This window comes from Stegodyphus dumicola, chromosome 1 (assembly GCF_044657685.1).
Source record: "Stegodyphus dumicola isolate Sdum_Otavi_A_Nest chromosome 1, ASM4465768v1".
Lineage (NCBI taxonomy): Eukaryota > Metazoa > Arthropoda > Arachnida > Araneae > Eresidae > Stegodyphus > Stegodyphus dumicola.
Genome location: NC_140768.1, coordinates 250,307,204 through 250,322,332, shown reverse-complemented (window position 1 = coordinate 250,322,332; position 15,129 = coordinate 250,307,204). Strand labels below are relative to the sequence as shown.

The following is a 15,129-nucleotide window of genomic DNA, read 5'->3' as shown; positions in this document are numbered from 1 at the left end:
GCTATAAGAGGCAACAGACATCATGAAGACCGAATCATAAGGTAACATATTATTTTTTGATAAGATTTTAATCAGGGTAGTAGACAGCTATTTCAACTATACAATTTGTACATCAGATTTGATGAAGCAGATTTTGTAAAGGTTTCATCGAAAGCATTTTAAATAAAGGACAGATAAATTTAGAAGTTTGCTCCGGGTTATAGGCTTATATGAGAGAAGCTTCGAATGACCAACAGAACGACACTGTCCATATGGAATGAGAACACTGTGGTCGAAATATTTCCGTTTCGTTCAAAATCCTTACAGAGTAGCATTTTCCCTAAATCTTCCGCATCAATGATGCGAAAAATGCTCCCTTTCCTCTATTCCGCTTTTAACAGATGGAGTAATAAAGGGACCCAAAGTAAAACATACCATATGCACGTATCGGAGGGGGCAATTTCCGAGCGAGCAATCCTCAAATAGGAAAGCATATATCAAGGTTCTGCTCATGAACCTTACGCAAAATAAAAAAACAGAAAATATATAAATCTTCCGGAAAATGTTTTTGGAAGCAACCCATGTTTTGGGAACTCAGTTGGGGTTTGTCCAAATTTCGGATTTCAGATGGATGAAATTATTTTCAGGAGGTGATATTTCCTCATGTGCTAGTCGTTAGGAGCTTAAATTATTTGAGTGCTCGATTTGGATCATAACCGTCGTACATTTTCTCCAGTTGCGCATTTTCCTTTAATCGATATTAGTACAATCGATATTTGGGATGAAAAGTAGGGCTCAGCAAATTTACTCTTTCGAAAACTACTTAGCAAATTTCCCACTACTGATGAAATTAATTTCATTAGTGGGTTCATCGGAGCACTAAACCCACTGGATCAGCATAATACGCTTCCTTCTTTCTTGCTTGATTACAAGTGAAGCTGCTTTAATTTAATGCATTTATATAATCAATAGAAGAAACGAAAATCGAATTGTTTAGAAATGTAACATTTAAAAATATTATTCTCATGATTGCCACTACAATGGAGCTCTCATTTCAAAGTTTATCTTAAGTGAATTTTACATCAACGAAGATCTGCAGTTTATACAGATATCCTCCACTTGGCGAAAGTTTACTTCTTTACACTTAAGTTTTATGCAATACTCGAATATTTCTAAGTTCTGTTAGCTCAAAGGAATACAGAAAATGCTTTTGAAATAGAATTCAGTATTTGTTTTGTGCAATGACTGCAAAGAAATCTAGCTTCTTTAATTCTAAAATGAGCGTAAATGTAGGTTACATAAAAATTTAGCTTTCTAAGAATACTGAATAACAACAAAATGTGCAAGAAATCAAGTATAGTATCGTAATATGTGCTTTCCGTATTAACCACAGGAAACGACGAATTTTGATCTCAAATGGAGGCCGAACTAGATCATTGGAGGAACTATGATCAGATGGAGACCAGAGGTCATATGAAAATTGTAGAAGTTACCGATCCATTTCACTATTGAATTCAAACTACTACATTACGACACTAAATAATTATTTTCTTCATTCTTCTTTCCATCACTATATCCTTTAAATCCTACCTGAGCTTTTACAGCGAGTTTAACATATCATTGTTCTTACCACCCCTAAGTCTTTCAAGTCTTTCAATCGCCTGCTTGCACCTTTCTAGATTCTGAAAGAGAAAACTATTTTTTATACACAATATTGCGACACAAATACGGCCTATATATGCATCATGTCATTTTTGCTTTTAATCCAGATTAATGCTGATTTCTGATATTTAATATGATTTGATGTGTTTCTTCAAATGTGTTTTTGTATAGAATAATCGTAATTGATTCTTCGGTATCCGAGTTCGTGCTTTTAACTTCGTTAAAGGCTCTAATTCTAAATAGCAAGGGGAATCTATATGCGATATTGTTATTTCATATGAGATTTCTTTCAAAAATTAACTTCGCAATCATCTCGTGTCGTTTTATTGCAAAAGTGGGCTTTTTTAGCAGCTGTGCAACAGAAAACTGATGGCTATGTGATCTTTTTATCGTCCTGACCTTTAATAGCACTAACTGTAGGTACGTATAACAATTGAATGAAATCAGTAGCAACTTAAGAATTTGTTTCCTGATTCATCTCACTTACTTAAGAGTAACATCAAATCACATCCATGAGTTCATGAGACCTGAGACGACCAGAATCAATTCCCGACTACAGTAAATTTTGTTTCTGATGCAGTTGATGAGCAAAAGGATATGCAAAGAAATAGATTCTTAAGAACTGCACATTAAAAGAAACTACACATTTTTCACAGATTATACGCCTTATGCTCGGAAACATATTTCTTTTGAAATAAAAGGTGGCTGAGGAAACTAGATAAGATAGTGTAGGCCTTTATTCTGCCTGCCTCAAGAAGAGGGACACCTGTCGGTTTTTAAGCTTACCAGTCATGGTTAGAGGAGACTACGCAATGCGAATTGTTCTCGAGCTTAACACCGAAACCCATTCAGCAAAGGAAAAAGTTTTGGTGCATTCTTAAGGTTACCTTCTTTAACCATCCTACCCACTATACGAGAACACTGTATGTTATCATTTAAAAACCACTTACAGCTTCCGAAATCTCTGCATATGATGAGCTTCCCATCCAGAATAAAAGTTTTCTAGTGGTAGAGTAAGCTTTAGCTTTTCGCAGAGTGTTCAGTTCCGGATGATTTGAAGGTTACTTCAATATAATCTGAGGATTTTTATGATGTTATAGATAATGTAACTTGAAAAAGAACGAATGACCATCAAAATGCCTGCCATGAAAGAACGCATTTGCTTAGGAAGATAGTCGTTTCGTCTATTACCAGTATTAATCTACAGATCGTATAAGAAGAATGTTGAATGATTTTATGTAAATGTAAATGCAGTGTGTTAATATATATTTCAGAATGAAATAATAAATAATATAATAGTTTTCGAACTTTGTTATTTCATGAGACGCGTTCTTACTAAGATGGTGCTGAATGTGAATACCAAGATACAGTTGCATGGAAGGGACAAGTGACTTTAGCGTAACATAGTCACCAGGTTATGGAAAAATAATAATAAAAAAAAAAAGATTGCTTACAACGGAGACCATTCAGGAAAGATGACCGTCTCAAAGGAGTGGCAGGTAGAACCAATGAAGTAACAACAGGGAATATATTTGTGCAATTACGGGTATTGTATTTTCCCAATGTCTGCACAATATTATCTCAGATTCTGTAGTCATAGCATTGTTATAAAATGATGCGATCAAAGATCTAGCCCTGATTCTGACTCACTTAGTAGCTCTTTAGAAATCAGTCAAAATTATGTTAAAAATAATTTTTGTTTATTTGGAAGTGATTGCACAATATATTTTGAATCTTGTTTTATCTTAATAATTCACATTTTTGTTATCTTATTCGACAATGTGCTCATCAAGCTAAAGACTGCACGTTTCCAAGCTAATAACTGAAAGAATAGTTTACATTGAGCAATTTATAATTATTGTTTTTTCAGCAAAAATATTTACTAAAAGTACATTTTCAAAATCTTAAAACTATAAGCTTATCACTTTCGGTTTGTTACTGCGAAAAACTATGACTTTAATATTCGTGATGACACTTAAATATCTCATCAGTTTTCAGAGACACGTAGACAGGAAGTCAAATCTTCAGGGAAAAAATATTTTGGTTATGTGAGATGGATTTTTCCTTTAAATAACTCAATAATGCACTCTGAGCTAATATAGAAACAATTCAGGAACGTCTGAAATATACCTGTCCTACAGTTTAGGAAGCCAGAATCTGCAATTTATTGAGCAAATATGTCCTTGTAATTTGAAATGCAGAAAATTCTAACACACAAGACTGAATGTTTCTAAGTTTCATTCCCTTAAAGTTCAGGATATCAGGGTAAATATCGAGATTTGTTTTATGAAAGAGAAGCTCATGAATCATTATGCATGCATATTCAAATTCACTGCTATTAAAAAAATTAAGTGTGTTTATAATTTCTTTGAGGTATTAAATTATAATCGCAAGGTTCTAGAGGTACAGTATTTTACTATTATTCATAAAATTTACAAAACAATTTTAAAAAACAATTTATTTACTGAAATTTACAAAGGTGTATTAAATAATGCAGTCATTCTTTATGCAGTTTTATTTAATTAAAGATTAAATTAACATTTCATCGGAAAGGTAATGAATTTGCAAAGTCCTCTTAAATGAAAATTAATCTGATTCAAAACGTTGTTAAATTAAATAGGAGTTTCGTTTGAAGTGGAATTCAGATTTCTAATTTTCATAGTTATTTTTGTATTCTCGAAGATATTGAGAATTAAAACTACTTTAAAGCTATTTTGTAAAAAATCCCTATAAAACTAAATCAGCAGTTTTAAAAGCACTATATGTCTTCTGATTTATTTTATGCAGGTAGTGGCAAAACTACTGTCATGTGAGGAAATGAAAAAATTTACTTTATATTCAGACGAGTGAAATTAATAACATCATTATTTCTCTAACCATGCAAAGTATATACTTTATTCCAACATTTTTACAAGCATTCAAAGCATTTCCAGCAATTTGTTAAATTATTTTGATCTGACAGAAATTAGAAATTCAAATAATTCTCCTGGCATGCAAAATTAAATACAGTGAGAAAATGTGAATTTAATTGCTTTTAGGAAACATTTACTTGTTTCTTGTTTTCCTTGGTCATGTTGTGCTGTGCTGTTGCACATTTTATGCAATTTATTAAACGGAAAACGGGATAAATTATAGAAATAAGAATAAGAATTTCTAACTCCATCACTCTAGCAAACATTTTCCACTCGCCTCCAAAGAGGAAATTACAATAAGGAAGTTTTGTTGTATTTCTTAAAAGTAGAGAACCACATTGGACTGCATTGTATTGTGTGGTATTTTATAAAATGCATTTGTTTCGTGTACCAGAGCTTGAAATATTTTTCGATATAAGTATTCATTAATAGTACTCGAGTTTACTCTTTTAATGTTTACGAATACAAACTGCTTAAGGAATAATTTAAAGAGGAATAAATTAAGAAATATCTAACTCATTAGATTATCAGCATTTTAAATAAACTTTTTTGCAATAAAATTCGGGATCAGCATTTAGCAACTAACAGTATAGTGTCTATGTTTTGTAAAGACGATTGTTATAGATAACACTTATTTAACGAATTCGTTGAACATTGTAAAGTTATAATGAATATACTAATATTGCACAGTTAGTGTAACCATGTAATAAATATAATTAGTTCAGTAGTTGCTGCACATATAACTGTTTAATTCTATACATATAAGACATAAATAAATAATTTATAAACTTTTGTAATCTAATTCCATAATTACATTGTAAGGATCCTAAGTTTTACAACGTTTATTTTATTTTAAATCTTTACTATCACTTCTTATTTTCTACTTCCGGCCAGAAATAAACGCTTTAACTTATTTATGCAAATTATCTTGCTAACGTAAAGTTATTAAGTTGTGGCTTTTTGCCAAGCAAGAGAGAGGAAGGAATTATTGGAAGCAAGCCGCTTGCCATAGTAGTTTTACGAGTTTTCACTCGGTTGCTGGTTGCCTTCAAGGCCAGAGGTTTAGTCCTCTTGATAATTGCAAAATGTAACGTAGTTTTAGCAGCTCGGCGTACTACATACGGACTTTGTTAAATAACGGCCAATTTAATGCTAGGCACTTGTATACTAATTCAAAGTTAGTTTTAGTTAGTAGTTTTATATTCTTACGTTCAGACCACAAGTGGTTGGTCTCTGTATTCCGAAGTTCAGGAAATATATGTAAAGATAGAAAAATAAAGAGTTTCGTATACCCTTCCCGTGTGTATTGTCTACTTCACAATTTATTGAACATTGCTTGAGTAAGCTCCCTGTTCCGAGTCAGGACAGTTCATGTTTCCAAAGCAAGTCAAGAGGAATACAAGTCCTGATAGTGGCGCCCGACGAAGAAGAATAGCCATGGCCGAGTTTCAAGAAGAACCTGAGGTACCTGCAGAAGCGGCTCAGAATCCAGAAATGCCAGCTGACGCCCTGGAAGGATTTGGTTACATCGTCCAGACCATGCGCGCATCGATGAAACCAGAAGCAACATTTAATGGAAACTCAACAGTAACAAGTTTTTTGGAAAAATTGGATGATCACTTCATGCTGTATCCAGTCCATGAGTTCCAGAAAGTCACCTTAGCTACCAGCGCTTTGAGGGGACAAGCGCTTAATTGGTTCAAATGTATAGGCAGAAACCTCTTGGGTCAAGCGGGAAGTCCCACCTATACTTACGAAAATTTTAAGACTGCCTTAGTAAAAGCCTTACCTGTCGTAAGAAATCGTGCAAAATTAGAAGCGGAACTCTTCAGCATATACCAGCAACGAATTGAAAATCTCTCAAGCTTTATTTTAAGAAAAATTCACGTCTTTAAACTCTTGTATGGAAGCCGTCCGGATCCTGAGATAATCCAAGTAATTTTGCCTAGGTTACTTCCCCAAGTACAAGACTTTATTGAATTAAGGAATCCGACTACACTGGAAAAGTTATTTGAGCTAGCAATCCAGTTTGAAAGTAGAAGAACGGCGGGCATTGAAAGAAGACGCCAGTATGAGTAACGAAGACAATTTGGTGCGCCAAGACCACAGCAAAGGCAAGAACACGGCTACGGAAGCAAATCGAATCAATGGGCAAGGAAACCTGAGTATCGAAAAAGAACCGGCGAACGTCGGCAGTTCAATAGTAAGCCAGAAAAAACGTCTGAAGGCCAGCGGAAAAAGAAGGAAGGCATGGAAAAGAAGAAAGAAAATTTAAACTAAAACGGATTTTTGCTGACGGAAGGGTGCGGAAATCCAAAGGCCAAGAAAACCCCTCTTCCTTCAAGTTAAATACAGTTATTCTGAAAAATTTGACTCTTCCAAAGATTGAAGTTTTGGTGAACAACATCCCAGCCACCGCACTCCTGGATACAGGCGCGCAGTGTTCTTGTGTGGCAGAAGATTTTTTTAGGAAGTACTTCCGTAGATACAGAATGTATAATTCGGATAATAAGACAGTGTTAGCTGCGCAGGGAGAAAGAGGCAAATGCATAGGTAAACTACCACTTTATATTCGCATTAAGGACAAGCAAGTAAAGATCATGTTTTTTATCGTAAAAAATCTACAAGCACATGTCATTTTAGGGATAGATTTTCTTTCAGAGGCAGAAGCAACGCTGGATTTTAACCAAGCGTCCCTTAAGCTGACCATGAAACCAGTTCTGGAAGAAAAAAGAGAACCACGTCTCAGAATTTTGAGTGTCAATACCCTTGCTAGGATAGTTACAGGTTGGTGGTTGCCTCTTAAAATGGTACCGATACCAAACCGGTATAATGCATAGACTCTTTTCCGTGTAGTGTTTTTGCATATTAAAGACACTTAAATCAATTAATACTGTTGCGAAATGCCCAACTATGGTGAGATAGTTTCTCCGCAAAGCGAGGTTAAGGCTGCCAAAAAGTGGCAAGAAAAGGCAGGGTTGCCGTAACAGTATTGACGAAATCTCCCATTTGGCGATGTTTGGTGACAAAATTAGCGATATGATATAGGCTGAGCGAGAAAATTCTAGAAGGCATTCTTAGCAGTTTTCTTGGGAATATTCTCGAAGGTATGTTAAAGCTATATACCCGGACGTGGAGTGTAGAGTATTTTGTGTTCAGAAAGTAGTGTCTTGAGTTCAGAGATTAGCTTGAGAGCGATCGACAGAGTCGCGAGCTGTACTTTAGGGTTTTGCCGTGAAGCTCTCTTCACCGTTATAGTCTGAAGGCTGCGTTGCTGATTGTTTCAGTGTGCTTATCGTAGTTTTTCGACGAATGTAAACGAAACTGTCCTGTGTCCTTTGAAACTGTCCTGTGTAACACTGGGGAATAAATTGTGTTTTTATTCTTCATTTAGTGTTATCATCAATTATTACAAATCCACGAAACTGTAGAATACGACATTACAACAAACCGTTCGAAAGGTCGGTGCAGAGTTGAAACGTTTAAACTCTGATATAAATATGCAACTAAATTCTCTATAAAGAGAAAGCTATATTAACATTATCGAATAAACAGTATTTGGTTAAGGAACTAATGCTCTTGTTGCAATATATTTTTACAGATTTTAGTAAATTTTAGCTGTAATGATATATTATAATTCAGTTTCAATTATTACTTTTACATGTTTGCTTATTTTCTATAAGGAATATAACACGTATGTTATGAGAAATTATAAACGACGTATGCTGAAGTTATATTCATAAATTATAGCTTTACTGAAGATTATTTTTGCTGATAATGCCTTTTCCAATGCGCTTTTTTAATGCTCAAGAGATTCTTCTAATCGACATTTAATGGCTGCAATGTATCCATTTAATGTTTCATCATTCAAAGAATCATAATACGTATTATTTTAAAAATTAAATCATTACATTTTATGGCTAAACATAGGACAAATGTATTAGAAATCAGAGTTGAACTCTTCGAACCAAGCCTTGCTACTGCAGTTTCTATAAACAAAGATCATTTTTATACCTTAAACGCGAACGAAATCGTTAAGCAATTAATATTAATGTTTCATTCTGAAGTGCTTGTAAACTTCTGGGAGTTAATCCCGAATTGCTGTTTTATCTATCTCTCAGTTAAGAACAAAATGTAATTAGGTGCGTCCACTGAGCTACTAATCGCAAAATTTATATCCATTGATCACGATAATGGATGACTTTGATATAAGTTCACTTCGATTTTTATGCCACTGAATGCTAGTACAGGCATACATCACATATTCTGAAATTTATTTAGTTCCAAGTTATAAAATGTAATGTAATGGAAAATTTTCAATTAATGAATAATTAATTGGGTTATTTAAATTATTCAATAAAATGATTAATAATTTTCGAAGAATTCACTTATTGAATAAGAGTGCAAACATTTTGGAATACAAAGTCTGTAAAGATATATTAATAATTTATTTAATATTTATTAATTTAGTAATTATATTGTTAATTATTAATATTACGACTATTAGTAATGACTAAAAGTGTTCATTAATATACCAATTATCACATAACTAATTTATTTTGATATATTATTATTATAGACTAATGTTATTAATTTTTATTAGAATAGATGCATTAATTAGTGCTTGGTAAATATTGTGAAGAAGTTTAAAAAAATTACTTTTCTTTGAACCACTAGACAAATGAATATTAGACAACTGAAATACTAGACAACTGAAGCCTACTTTTTTAAGAACTGACTATCACACATTTATATATCGGTTGTGTAGAGATGCAATACACAGAGGTTTCATTTCTAGATTTATAAATTGTGTTAGGTGTGCAACAACTTTATAAATAGTTTTGATATAATCGAATGTAATAACAAAGCGTACTGCAGAGCATAAGAGTAAACTGAAAACTGCTGCCAGTTATAATGTTAGTTTGCATTATGTTGTCGTTATGTTATTATGTTATTTTGCATGTTAGATAGGTGTTTTATATTCTACTTATGTTGTTTTGTAAAAAGAGATTAATTCAAATTTGAAAATTCTTTTGAAATTTAGAGCAGATTTCGTACAGAGAATTGTTAACAAGTCTGTCTTTGTAAGTTAAGACAAAAACTCGGTAACTATACAAGGCAATGGACTAGAACCAACAGTGTTTTTAACGATGGCTAGACATATGAAACGGACGAAAGAGGAACATCATTAGTGTGCAAAAAAGGAATAGGAGTCATAGGAAAGAAAAGCATAACGTCATAGGTGGAAAGTTTAAGGAAGGGATTATGTCTATGCGTCAAGAAATTGTGTTACAATGCTTGGGTAACAGACAAATATTAATTTTGATTTAAAGTCTATTGGGAGCTTTAGCACTGAAGAATCTGGGCTCTTTCAAAAACTAATGCTTGTCAGAGTATTGAAATTTGGAGACAAAAGGTATGCCGGTGATATAAATTCGAACCAGAGCTTAATACTATGAGTAGGGTGTAACATGTCAAGTTTAGAGAAAAATAAACTAGTGCTAACAAAAGGACGTAAAAATTTCAGTTATTTTGAAAACGCCTTGCGAATCTAAATGAATTATTAATATAACAATGAAATCTGAATGCCATTTTATTACATTGTATTTCGGAATGAAAGATAGTAATAAAAATGTCACAATTCTTTGGAAAGCTGAAAGAATTTTCTCAGACTTTATAGCAGTTTGAACACATGTATATATACTGCTTACTAAAATTAAGGGAGAACGTGATTCATTGATAACAGACAACTGCTGGTAAATAGGTAATGCAACGTTGAAACATGTCTTGGAAACTGATAAGAAAATAAAGAACCTAACAACAACATCGTCTTTTAATTAAAACAAACATTTGATTTTCTCGTGCCCTACATTTGATGGCCCTAGATTATGCTTACAGAACGATTTGAAAATGTTCGGAGTGACTTGGCCAGTGAACTTATCTGTTTTCGTGAAGTCCAGACTGCTGTTCTCTGTTTTTGTTCGCTTTATTTATGCATGTAACTTTTAATGTTTATTTATACATGTAACCTTTAATGTTCTAGTTAACTTACTTCTGTAAGCCCCGTGTTGTACATATGTGGTGCACGGGGAGTCTGTATGTTCTCAAAGGAAAAAAAAAAAAAAAATCAGATGTTTCTTATCATTTTGCACGTTAAATGTAAATGAAACTGGAATTAATTTCGAAACTTTACATTGCATTTTAATAGAAGAATATTTCTCTTCCTAATGAAAAAATTATGAAATAACTGAATTTTTCATCAAACTTGAGAGCCCACCAGCGGCCGAGCGGTAAAGTCGCTGAACACTGGTAGTTCGGTCGCGAGGTTCGAATCCCGCGAACGGTCTGTCTGCATGGGCGTTTTTGTGGTTTTCTCCATGTGTAACGTGCATACGAGCCAGTTTACCTTAGAAAGTCCTCCACGAAAGGCATCTCTCCCTTTAGGCAGATAGCCCCCGAGGCTTTGCCATAATCACACACACATCAAACTTGAGAATTACAGTTGCGTGCGTATCTAGACCTTATAAAAAGAAGCTTTTTGATCTTATTTCTTACGGAAATTTGTAATTTTCTGAACAATTCGAATTATTGTAAAAAATGCATGCCAAGAAAAAAATAATTAATTTAAAAATACGTATTAAAAGCCTGTTTCAGATTATGAATAACTATGAAATTTAAAACCCTACATTTCTGAGTGATCAAGCAAGAAACACATTAAAAATTTTAGTTTTATCATAACCTATCCAATACTCATGTGTTGGTCACATGGATATGAAGTTAAATATTTTGCTACTTAAATTCTACTTTGTAGAATGTCAGTTGAAAAATTACTTGGAACTGATATTTCGATTTATAACCTTTAAGGTGTCAGAAAGAAAAATCTTACTAGTATATATTTCGAATTCAGTTTTTTGCTAAGCTTCGTCAATGATTTCTTACTTATATCTTTGCCGATCAATGGGGCTGTGCATTAAAATTATTCGATTTTCATTCAAATGGTACTATTTACGTGCTTATCGCCTGGGCTTAGCTGTACCGTACTTACAGGTCCCGAGACGCATCATATTATTTTCGTAATTTTGGCTACTTTAATGAGATGTGTGTTCTAATAAAATGGTTTTGCATCTAAAACTTCTACAATTCAAAATCTTAACTCATAAATAAAGCTAAACCTCTAATTTTGAATGTAAGTTAGAATGCAGGCAAGTTAGAATTAAAACTTACTAAAACTTACTATTTACTTGCTTTAAGTATTTTTTAAATATTTTTTATGTAGTATTTAAGTATTTTCTAGATATGAATTTATATTTTTAAGTATATATATATATATATATTTTAAATTATGAATTAGTTCTTTTTGTTTCTTATTGCTTTATAGAAATTATGTCTAGTTCCTTTTCAGTTTCTTTTTATGGATATGCATATTCGTGTCAGGGAGGTTTCTGTAGACAAGGTTTTCTAAGATGCATTGGTTTCTAAATTAATTTTTCTGAAAAATTAATTTTAAAAAATTTAATTTTTTTTAAAAGTTTAATTTAATACTTGACTTTACATTGCTTATTTCTCAAAAAAAACTTCATTGGTATTTTCCATTTAGAACTTTAGTTTTAATTGCTAATTTCTAAAGGTACCACTTTATTGGTATTTATTTCTTTTTGGACATTCTTCACTCTTTAATTTTGGTTTTGACTTTTACCCTTGCCTGCATGAATGACGAAACACGAATTGAATGATTGGAGAGTTAGGGTTGGAGGCAACTTCCCCTTGATAAGTCTGTCTCTTGCCTGCTCAACAGTCATTCACTTATGCATTTTTTTAAAAAAAAAATTAGATTAATTTTAATTTGCTAAATTGGTGAATTTGTTTTTATGGTTTGGTTTTGCACTTGATTTGCTTCTGCTATCTGAATTTAAATGATATTGTAGATTAGTTCGAAAATTAAATCTTTTATATGTTTGCGCATTTTTTAATTTTTTTAACTTTAAATTTGCTTTTTTGATTTTAACTTTAAATTTGCTTTTTTACGTATATACATGTTTGTTAAAATTTAATTTGTTTAAATCTAATTTTAAATGTATATTTTTCATGTAAATGCTGAACTAGTTGTCAAATATCCTCATATTTTTCATCTTTTGTGCATAAATCATTATTCTTGTCAATTTATTTTTCAAACTTAGGTAAACATTAATTAAAGAAACTAAACAACTTTAAACGGGAAAAATGTAAGTAGATTTTATGAAGCAAACAGTTTAAAATTTTCATTCATAGTCAAAAATTCTAAAGGTGATTTATTTAGAGCAGAATTAATGATATCTGCAAAAATATTCATTGCATAAACCTCATGAAGAAATCTACAAGTTTTCTTTCTGAATAAACATATTAAGAACTTTCTGCACTCACATTTCGGCAAATTCAAAGCAAACAATGTTTTTACACTTACATAATTTTAATATAGAATAATGAATTAAACATTTCAAATGCAATTTCGATATATGTTACAAGACAAATACAGGCATACAAAATCCCACTTGAATGTAACGTGCTTTCAGTTCAATGGAATAAGATAGGGAGGGTGGAAAGTTTCGAGCCTCAAACAATACAAGTAGTTAAAAATTTCGTACGATGTTAGATTGGAGTTTTAAGATACATTGCGTAACGTTTTATGAAATTTTAATATTTTTTTTTCTTTTTTCAGGTAGAAAAATGAATAAAGTATCAGGAAAAAGAGTAATTGACCAAATGTTTAAGCGATGGGTGGCTGACTTCAGAAATGGATACTAAAGCATCCCCATTGATTCACGAGAAAGACGTTCATTGACAGCACCAGCACTTGCAAATATCTACACTGTGCTGCATGTGATCATGGATGGTTATTAAATTACTGTTAACATAGTGTCTGAATGTTTCCTGTCGACCGAAAGTGGGCAACTCCTAATACATTAATAACTGTCCATTAACAAATTATCAACTCATTGGGTCCCCACGAACAAGAAGGACAGCAGGTGTGTGAAATTAATGAAGATCAAGCTTCAAGGGTTGTAGAGCCGTTAGGTTATTTTGAAGCAGGAGACATGAAAAATGAGCAGTGCCCTCGCCGGGACTCGAAATGGGCCTCTCGAACACGCGCCAAGTGTGCTTCCGCTATACCACTCTCCCTTTTAAAGAGCGACTGGGGATTAGGAGACTTAATCGTTAAATCCTAGTTCTGACGAATTATTGTCTACTACCTTTTAGTTCAGGCGCCACTGCAGAGTCACTAGATTATTTCGAAACTGTTGAAACTGAATACATGAAAAACGAGCAATACCCTCGCCGGGACTAGAACCTAGACCTCTCGAATATGCGCCAAGTGTTCTACCGTTACATCACGAAAGCATGCTAGAAGCAAGGAGAAAGTAGGGTGTTACTTCAATGTGGATGAAAAGGTCGATGAGACGGTCGTTTAAATGTGTGAGACTCAGAAAAAGTATCTCCATACGATGACTGTAAACAAACTTCGGCACAGAATACATAAATGCATTAATATAAGGGGTGATTTTGTAAAGAAATCATAATCAGAAACTGCAGTCTAATCATCCCGTTCATTATGAGACTCAAAATATGTCACCCTTTCCTCATATAAAGTAAGCAGCAAGTTTATAAGTTCATGTTCGTAGAAACTAAATTTGATGCTACTAGAAAGGTGAAGTAAATATAAAATTTCAGCTACGTTATATCTAAACAATATCACAATTAACGTGAAGGAAGGGAAAATATATATACATTATAAATTAACATCAACGCAGTCAAGAATTTGGTTCACACGTGACCAACCACATTGCTCATTAAAAGCCAAACAGAAGGTGGGGAAAATTATATGCAAAACATATATGATAATACATGAGGGGGATAATTGAATCGAGGGAAAACGTACGTGATAATCGAACTTCACCAATGTTTCACAGGCACAGCCTTATCACAGTAACTTTACAATTTCGTCACTGTTTTGGTGCAGATTTTCCCGGAGGATGAATCATATGATCTCCAAGCTCTCTCTCCTTACCACCAAACCACTCGAAATGACTTTTCTCTGACCATTACTTTTTAAATTCCTCTTTACAATTTCCTTTACCAAACCTTTTTCGAATTGATATAGCAAGTATACATAACTTATTACTGTACCGATCAGGGCGGCATATGGTTAGTGAAAAAAACTAGGAGCCTCGTCCGTGACTCGGTGCTTTTCCTCAGCGTCCGTTCAATGCCTCTTTCTACTTCTGTCATCTAAACCGCGTATGATTAACAGTTCAGAGAAAAATCAACTGGAGCGGCCTCCAGTACGTAAAGCAAAATCTGATTTTTGGTTCCAGAACAAGTGCGACTACCTTACATCTATTTTTTTGTTAAACAAAACAAAAATGCCTTCAAAGAAAATTGATATAATGCTTCGTTCAGGAGATATGAGAGATAAAATTCTGGTAGCTTCATCTTTGGGCTTAATGACTTATCAAATGAAGGCTAGTCGTGATTTAATATCGGTGATGTTCTCTCGAACCCATTGATTTTGTCTCAGGCATTGCAACTTGGTCATTGAATT

At 33.2% G+C, this 15,129-nt stretch overlaps 1 protein-coding gene across 2 annotated transcripts in view; it reads left to right on the top strand.

Annotated features, from left to right (window-relative positions):
• Nucleotides 1–13,446, top strand: part of LOC118188936 (uncharacterized) — a 101,150-nt gene extending 87,704 nt beyond the window's left edge. For both annotated transcript variants that reach the window (XR_004758191.2, XR_004758192.2), the window contains one exon: nt 13,249–13,446. The gene's annotated coding sequence lies outside the window, so the exon portion shown is untranslated. The remainder of the gene's footprint in view (nt 1–13,248) is intronic.
• Nucleotides 13,447–15,129: the final 1,683 nt, after the last annotated feature.